Consider the following 9,343-nt stretch of genomic DNA (forward strand, 5'->3'; position numbering starts at 1 on the left):
GGAGAGGAGAGCACCTCTCTGATACTGGTCTGTCCTCTATGATACTGGTATGTCCTCTCTGATACTGGAATGTCTTCTCTGATACTGGTATGTCCTCTCTGATACTGGTATGTCCTCTCTGATACTGGTCTGTCCTCTCTGATACTGGTATGTCCTTTCTGATACTGGTATGTCCTCTCTGATACTGGTCTGTCCTCTATGATACTGGTCTGTCCTCTCTGATACTGGTATGTCCTTTCTGATACTGGTATGTCCTCTCTGATACTGGTATGTCCTTTCTGATACTGGTATGTCCTCTCTGATACTGGTATGTCCTCTATGATACTGGTCTGTCCTCTATGATACTGGTATGTCCTCTCTGATACTGGTATGTCCTCTCTGATACTGGTCTGTCCTTTCTGATACTGGTATGTCCTCTATGATACTGGTCTGTCCTCTATGATACTGATATGTCCTCTATGATACTGATATGTCCTCTATGATACTGGTATGTCCTCTATGATACTGATATGTCCTCTATGATACTGGTCTGTCCTCTATGATACTGATATGTCCTCTATGATACTGGTCTGTCCTCTCTGATACTGGTATGTCCTCTATGATACTGATATGTCCTCTATGATACTGGTCTGTCCTCTATGATACTGATATGTCCTCTATGATACTGGTCTGTCCTCTCTGATACTGGTATGTCCTCTCTGATACTGGTATGTCCACTCTGATACTGGAATGTCCTCTCTGATACTGGTCTGTCCTCTCTGATACTGGTATGTCCTCTCTGATACTGGTCTGTCCTCTCTGATACTGGTATGTCCTCTCTGATACTGGTCTGTCCTCTCTGATACTGGTATGTCCTCTCTGATACTGGTCTGTCCTCTATGATACTGATATGTCCTCTATGATACTGGTATGTCCTCTCTGATACTGGTATGTCCTCTCTGATGCTGGTATGTCCTCTCTGATACCAGTATGTCCTCTATGATACTGATATGTCCTCTATGATACTGGTCTGTCCTCTCTGATACTGGTATGTCCTCTATGATACTGGTCTGTCCTCTCTGATACTGGTATGTCCTCTCTGATACTGGTATGTCCTCTCTGATACTGGAATGTCTTCTCTGCTACTGGTATGTCCTCTCTGATACGTCCTCTCTGATACTGGTATGTCCTCTCTGATACTGGTATGTTCTCTCTTATACTGGTATGTCCTCTCTGATACCGGTATGTCCTCTTTGATACCGGCATGTCCTCTCTGATACTGGTATGTCCTCTCTGATACTGGAATGTCTTCTCTGATACTGGAATGTCCTCTCTGATACTGGTATGTCCTCTCTGATACTGGTATGTCTTCTCTGATACTGGTATGTCCTCTCTGATACTGGAATGTCTTCTCTGATACTGGAATGTCCTCTCTGATACTGGTATGTCCTCTCTGATACCGGTATGTCCTCTCTGATACTGGTATGTCCTCTCTGATACCGGTATGTCCTCTTTGATACCGGCATGTCATCTCTGATACTGGTATGTCCTCTCTGATACTGGTATGTCTTCTCTGATACTGGTATGTCCTCTCTGATACTGGAATGTCTTCTCTGATACTGGAATGTCCTCTCTGATACTGGTATGTCCTCTCTGATACCGGTATGTCCTCTCTGATACCGGTATGTCCTCTCTGATACTGGTATGTCCTCTCTGATACCAGTATGTCCTCTTTGATACCGGCATGTCATCTCTGATACTGGTATGTCTTCTCTGATACTGGTATGTCCTCTCTGATACTGGTATGTCCTCTCTGATACTGGTCTGTCCTCTCTGATACTGGTATGTCCTCTCTGATACTGGTCTGTCCTCTATGATACTGATATGTCCTCTATGATACTGGTATGTCCTCTCTGATACTGGTATGTCCTCTCTGATACTGGTATGTCCTCTCTGATACCAGTATGTCCTCTATGATACTGATATGTCCTCTATGATACTGGTCTGTCCTCTCTGATACTGGTATGTCCTCTATGATACTGGTCTGTCCTCTCTGATACTGGTATGTCCTCTCTGATACTGGTATGTCCTCTCTGATACTGGAATGTCTTCTCTGCTACTGGTATGTCCTCTCTGATACTGGTATGTCCTCTCTGATACTGGTATGTTCTCTCTTATACTGGTATGTCCTCTCTGATACCGGTATGTCCTCTTTGATACCGGCATGTCCTCTCTGATACTGGTATGTCCTCTCTGATACTGGAATGTCTTCTCTGATACTGGAATGTCCTCTCTGATACTGGTATGTCCTCTCTGATACTGGTATGTCTTCTCTGATACTGGTATGTCCTCTCTGATACTGGAATGTCTTCTCTGATACTGGAATGTCCTCTCTGATACTGGTATGTCCTCTCTGATACCGGTATGTCCTCTCTGATACTGGTATGTCCTCTCTGATACCGGTATGTCCTCTTTGATACCGGCATGTCATCTCTGATACTGGTATGTCCTCTCTGATACTGGTATGTCTTCTCTGATACTGGTATGTCCTCTCTGATACTGGAATGTCTTCTCTGATACTGGAATGTCCTCTCTGATACTGGTATGTCCTCTCTGATACCGGTATGTCCTCTCTGATACCGGTATGTCCTCTCTGATACTGGTATGTCCTCTCTGATACCAGTATGTCCTCTTTGATACCGGCATGTCATCTCTGATACTGGTATGTCTTCTCTGATACTGGTATGTCCTCTCTGATACTGGTATGTCCTCTCTGATACTGGTCTGTCCTCTCTGATACTGGTATGTCCTCTCTGATACTGGTCTGTCCTCTATGATACTGATATGTCCTCTATGATACTGGTATGTCCTCTCTGATACTGGTATGTCCTCTCTGATACTGGTATGTCCTCTCTGATACCAGTATGTCCTCTATGATACTGATATGTCCTCTATGATACTGGTCTGTCCTCTCTGATACTGGTATGTCCTCTATGATACTGGTCTGTCCTCTCTGATACTGGTATGTCCTCTCTGATACTGGTATGTCCTCTCTGATACTGGAATGTCTTCTCTGCTACTGGTATGTCCTCTCTGATACTGGTATGTCCTCTCTGATACTGGTATGTTCTCTCTTATACTGGTATGTCCTCTCTGATACCGGTATGTCCTCTTTGATACCGGCATGTCCTCTCTGATACTGGTATGTCCTCTCTGATACTGGAATGTCTTCTCTGATACTGGAATGTCCTCTCTGATACTGGTATGTCCTCTCTGATACTGGTATGTCTTCTCTGATACTGGTATGTCCTCTCTGATACTGGAATGTCTTCTCTGATACTGGAATGTCCTCTCTGATACTGGTATGTCCTCTCTGATACCGGTATGTCCTCTCTGATACTGGTATGTCCTCTCTGATACCGGTATGTCCTCTTTGATACCGGCATGTCATCTCTGATACTGGTATGTCCTCTCTGATACTGGTATGTCTTCTCTGATACTGGTATGTCCTCTCTGATACTGGAATGTCTTCTCTGATACTGGAATGTCCTCTCTGATACTGGTATGTCCTCTCTGATACCGGTATGTCCTCTCTGATACCGGTATGTCCTCTCTGATACTGGTATGTCCTCTCTGATACCAGTATGTCCTCTTTGATACCGGCATGTCATCTCTGATACTGGTATGTCTTCTCTGATACTGGTATGTCCTCTCTGATACTGGTCTGTCCTCTCTGATACTGGTATGTCCTCTCTGATACTGGTCTGTCCTCTATGATACTGATATGTCCTCTATGATACTGGTATGTCCTCTCTGATACTGGTATGTCCTCTCTGATACCAGTATGTCCTCTATGATACTGATATGTCCTCTATGATACTGGTCTGTCCTCTCTGATACTGGTATGTCCTCTATGATACTGGTCTGTCCTCTCTGATACTGGTATGTCTTCTCTGCTACTGGTATGTCCTCTCTGATACGTCCTCTCTGATACTGGTATGTCCTCTCTGATACTGGTATGTTCTCTCTTATACTGGTATGTCCTCTCTGATACCGGTATGTCCTCTTTGATACCGGCATGTCCTCTCTGATACTGGTATGTCCTCTCTGATACTGGAATGTCTTCTCTGATACTGGAATGTCCTCTCTGATACTGGTATGTCCTCTCTGATACTGGTATGTCTTCTCTGATACTGGTATGTCCTCTCTGATACTGGAATGTCTTCTCTGATACTGGAATGTCCTCTCTGATACTGGTATGTCCTCTCTGATACCGGTATGTCCTCTCTGATACCGGTATGTCCTCTCTGATACCGGTATGTCCTCTTTGATACCGGCATGTCATCTCTGATACTGGTATGTCCTCTCTGATACTGGTATGTCTTCTCTGATACTGGTATGTCCTCTCTGATACTGGAATGTCTTCTCTGATACTGGAATGTCCTCTCTGATACTGGTATGTCCTCTCTGATACCGGTATGTCCTCTCTGATACCGGTATGTCCTCTCTGATACTGGTATGTCCTCTCTGATACCAGTATGTCCTCTTTGATACCGGCATGTCATCTCTGATACTGGTATGTCCTCTCTGATACTGGAATGTCTTCTCTGATACTGGTATGTCCTCTCTGATACTGGAATGTCTTCTCTGATACTGGAATGTCCTCTCTGATACTGGTATGTTCTCTCTGATACCGGTATGTTCTCTCTGATACCGGTATGTCCTCTCTGATACCAGTATGTCCTCTTTGATACCGGCATGTCATCTCTGATACTGGTATGTCCTCTCTGATACTGGAATGTCTTCTCTGATACTGGTATGTCTTCTCTGATACTGGAATGTCTTCTCTGATACTGGAATGTCCTCTCTGATACTGGTATGTTCTCTCTGATACTGGTATGTTCTCTCTGATACCGGTATGTTCTCTCTGATACCGGTATGTCCTCTCTGATACTGGTATGTCCTCTCTGATACCGGTATGTCCTCTTTGATACCGGTATGTCTTCTCTGATACTGGAATGTCCTCTCTGATACTGGTATGTCCTCTCTGATACCGGTATGTCCTCTCTGATACCGGTATATCCTCTCTGATACTGGTATGTCTTCTCTGATACCGGTATGTCCTCTCTGATACTGGAATGTCTTCTCTGATACCGGTATGTTCTCTCTGATACCGGTATGTCCTCTCTGATACCGGTATGTCCTCTCTGATACCGGTATGTCTTCTCTGATACTGGAATGTCCTCTCTGATACTGGTATGTCTTCTCTGATACCGGTATGTCCTCTCTGATACTGGAATGTCTTCTCTGATACTGGAATGTCCTCTCTGATACTGGAATGTCCTCTCTGATACTGGTATGTCCTCTCTGATACTGGTATGTCTTCTCTGATACCGGTATGTACTCTCTGATACTGGTATGTCCTCTCTGATACTGATATGTCTTCTCTGATACCGGTATGTCCTCTCTGATACTGGTATGTCCTCTCTGATACCGATATGTCCTCTCTGATACTGGTATGTCCTCTCTGATACCGGTATGTCTTCTCTGATACTGGAATGTCCTCTCTGATACTGGTATGTCTTCTCTGATACCGGTATGTCCTCTCTGATACTGGTATGTCCTCTCTGATACCGGTATGTCCTCTCTGATACTGGTATGTCCTCTCTGATACTGGTATGTCCTCTCTGCCTCTGCCTGACACTCATGTAAATACTGCAGTTTATTTCTTCTGGGCCATACGCCATAAGCATGCTGAGGAACTGATGCTGGTTCTGATTGTGAGATTTTTATTTATATTCATATATGTAAGATAAGAAACATAAGACACATTAGAGCAGAGACATGAGGACACTGACATCCCTCTAAAACATTTAATTACTAGTTTAATTATATTTAGGGCATCGTCATCTGGACTGATCTGCAAGTATTTGTATATTCCTCTTCACAACACGGATTTGTTTTGTTTCAAGAGTCGTGTTCTCACGGGTCATCTCACCCTGGCCTCATTTCCTGGGATAATCTATTATTCAGATGTCCAGCATCATCTCCAGGAAATTTAGATCATGCACTCCATGTGGACCCCAAGTGTCTCCCTGAACTTCACTCCTCGAGGAGACCCAGCTGCCCTGTCAGCGAGCGTTTGTGAGAGTTAGAGGAGTCTGAGACCCACAGCAGTGCACTGCCACTGATCACAGAGTCAGTTCAACCCCTGGTCCTGGGGAGACAGGGAGATGAGGGTGTGGTTGTAGGACTGGGAGGAGGTGCCGTAGCCCTGAGTGACAGCTGTCACTACACGTGTGGCTACACACTCTGAGGGCCCCGCACTCAAAAATACTGTCATTTGAAAACACAGGAACAAAGTTCTATAAGGTTAGAGGGACACTCAGGTGCCCAGTCGTCCTGCGCGTTCTGATTATGAAAACACTTTAATGACGTTGCTATTTTTCTAAGATCATAAAGATGCTGACGAGAGCCGGTTATATTACACAGGAACTCTTTTGTGGAACTTTTTATGTGTCAGGAGAGATGAGACAGCGGAGAAGAATGAACGTATTCAGGAGAAGAGGTTTCCTGAACAAACGCTCATGACTAACCTGGATTAGAGTGAGTTCATAACACCCTCTCAAAGCTTTCGTTCAACACTGGCGGATTGTGGAGCTCATCGTATGACGATGTTGCTGAGAACTGACTGTGGACCATGACTTCACACAACACGGTGAGGAAGAACCCAGCAGATCCTCCTCCAGGTTCAACCTTCTCCGTCTAGCTGCCATCTGCACCAACCAATCACAGGGGTCTTGCTTTCCCTCACTGACAAACCTGATTGGTCACTCTGGGACCGGTGTCCTCCCTCGAGCAGCACTGTGGTGTGTGCTGAGGAAGAGGAGGATTAGAGAGACAGGACAGAGAGCAAAAAGGAGGACGAAGAACAGGAGAGGCAAGAGAGGAAGACGTGACGTTCTTTGACCACATTCATGACCTTGGACAGCGAGGCACTCCAGATCCTTCAGAACACCACAGTTATATAAGTGAAGACCACAGGTATTTATGCGAGCATCATAGATATTTAGAGGAACTCATAAGTGTTTAGGTGAATACCACAACTTTAAACACACAATATGTGTTTATTCCATATTGGATATCTTACTGTGCAACCTTACAACAAGGATTTGACACAGAGGAAAGACATGGAAGACAACACAACTCTGAGGGAGAATGACTCAGCAAATATGTCTAAACATCCCTGTGTGTGTGTGTGTGTGTGTGTGTGTGTGTGTGTGTGTGTGTGTGAGGGCACTAGTCTGAGTATGTTTGTATAATTTCACAATTTCATGACCAACAAAACAAAAAAAAACAGACAAAACAATTGCTTCTTGCAATGCTCTACTTCATATCTACATTTCAATAATCAATCACATTATTCCTTTAGAAAAGGTCAATCAAAATCACCATTACGTTGCATTACGTCACGGTTTTATAATATACACAGCACGTTTGCAAAATTACTACTCCAACGTCTCAAAACAGCAGAAGAACCGAACCTTTCCTGTTCTGGGTAAACACTGACATCTGCTGGCTGCGTCTGGAACTCAACTCACGCCAACAAAAAGCGACGGTAGCGCTCTCTTTTACTGTAATACTGAACTGCTAGCGTTGTCTTTTAATATATATCTGCTCCTATACAGCCTACACAGCCTTCGGCCCCCATACGGCGGCTCAAATACAAGCCAACAATTGCGACCAAGCAATTGTTTTTCCAGGACCTACTGTAAGATATCTGGCGTCAGCAGTTTTGACCCCCTTTAAAATCACATCTCTGCTCGGTTAAGCCGATAGAATCGAATTTCATGCTGAGATCCCCGCCATGGTTCAACTGTTCAACTGTACAGTAGCACAAACTTGTTCTGAGATAAACATTTCTCAGTATTTCCGAATGTGATTATCAGGGCTCTCAAGTCTCACGCATTGAGCGTGTGACACACGCATTTGACCGTCTTCACGCGCCACACTTCCGATTTCACACGGCGAGAAAAAAAAATCTAGTTTATTTACCTCCGATCCATATCTATGTCGCCCTCCACTGGCGATCGATCGCGATATACAAACCCCCCTCCCCGCTCAACAACTCACGTTCGCCACCCCCCAGACTGAGAGAGAGAGACTGAGAGAGAGACAGAGAGACAACGCGCTACAATGGCAATTGCTATCAGGGCTCCAGTTCAGTCAGGCTACCTGAGAGCCAACAGTAGGCTACGTGTTCAATACACGTGTTACACGCCCAGACACTCACACAGACACAAGGCCTCGTTGTTTTCCACTGATTGACTTCTTGTTATTCTGCTAAACCACAACAAGGTTGCTGTGGTTTCGACTAAGAGTTACTAGGGAGATTTGGCATGAGCGCCCAGGACCGCGAGCCTCTATTCTCCCTCCATCCGTCCGACAGAAAAGGACAAGTGTAGCCAAATTCTGTCCACCTCCTCTGTGGTCCCGCAGGGGCAGCAGCGCTGGTGGCTGGTTAGGACGAACAATCGCGGCGTGATTTAAAGAAGCGTTCTGCTGTTACTATCTACGCTACTGTGAAGGGTAGCCAAACCTCAGGGAACGAAAACAAGCAAACAAAAAAACCCCGCAAAACACTCGCGGCACGATCACACGATGGTTGAGCTGTGGCTTTGACCTCTCAGACTGAAACGTGGGGGGGTGGACAAACCAGAGCTGAAGGGTCAGGGGTTCCTCTCTCCATCTCTGACGGCCGAGACTCCGCAGCCCGAGGTGTCTCCCATCTCTAAAGGCCATGACCCTGCAAATCAGGGTTCTAGATGCTTTTGACTCACTGGATCCAGCTGATGGAAGCAAAGATAGTCAGTGGAGTTGGGTTGGGGCATGTTTGAACCTCCAGGAGCCGAGATCCATCTGGCTACATTAGCCTCACAAGACCATGCAAAGATGGGGAGAGAGAGAGAGAGAGAGAGAGAGAGAGAGAGAGAGAGAGAGAGAGAGAGAGAGAGAGAGAGAGAGAGAGAAATAAAACTCTTACCTCTCTTCCTGCATTCCCACAGACGTCTGTACACATGCACGACCAGGAAAGGCAGAGAGTTCTTTCTATAGCAGCTGTGAGAGGTGTTCAGGCACAGTCTAGGCTGCCCGGTCCAGGCGCTGGGCTGTGGGGGTTGTGGGGGCTGGTACCGAGTCCCTGAGGAGCACCACACCGTACCAGGGACTCCTGGCGCTAACAGGGGTTTTACATAAAACCGCCCTGAGCCTTTGGGATTATCACATCACTCTAAACCATCAGTCGGAAACCCAACAACCCTTTTTTCAGAAAAGCAATAGGGATATATATATATATATATATATA

Source organism: Brachyhypopomus gauderio, chromosome 9 (assembly GCF_052324685.1).
Source record: "Brachyhypopomus gauderio isolate BG-103 chromosome 9, BGAUD_0.2, whole genome shotgun sequence".
Taxonomy (NCBI): Eukaryota; Metazoa; Chordata; class Actinopteri; order Gymnotiformes; family Hypopomidae; genus Brachyhypopomus; species Brachyhypopomus gauderio.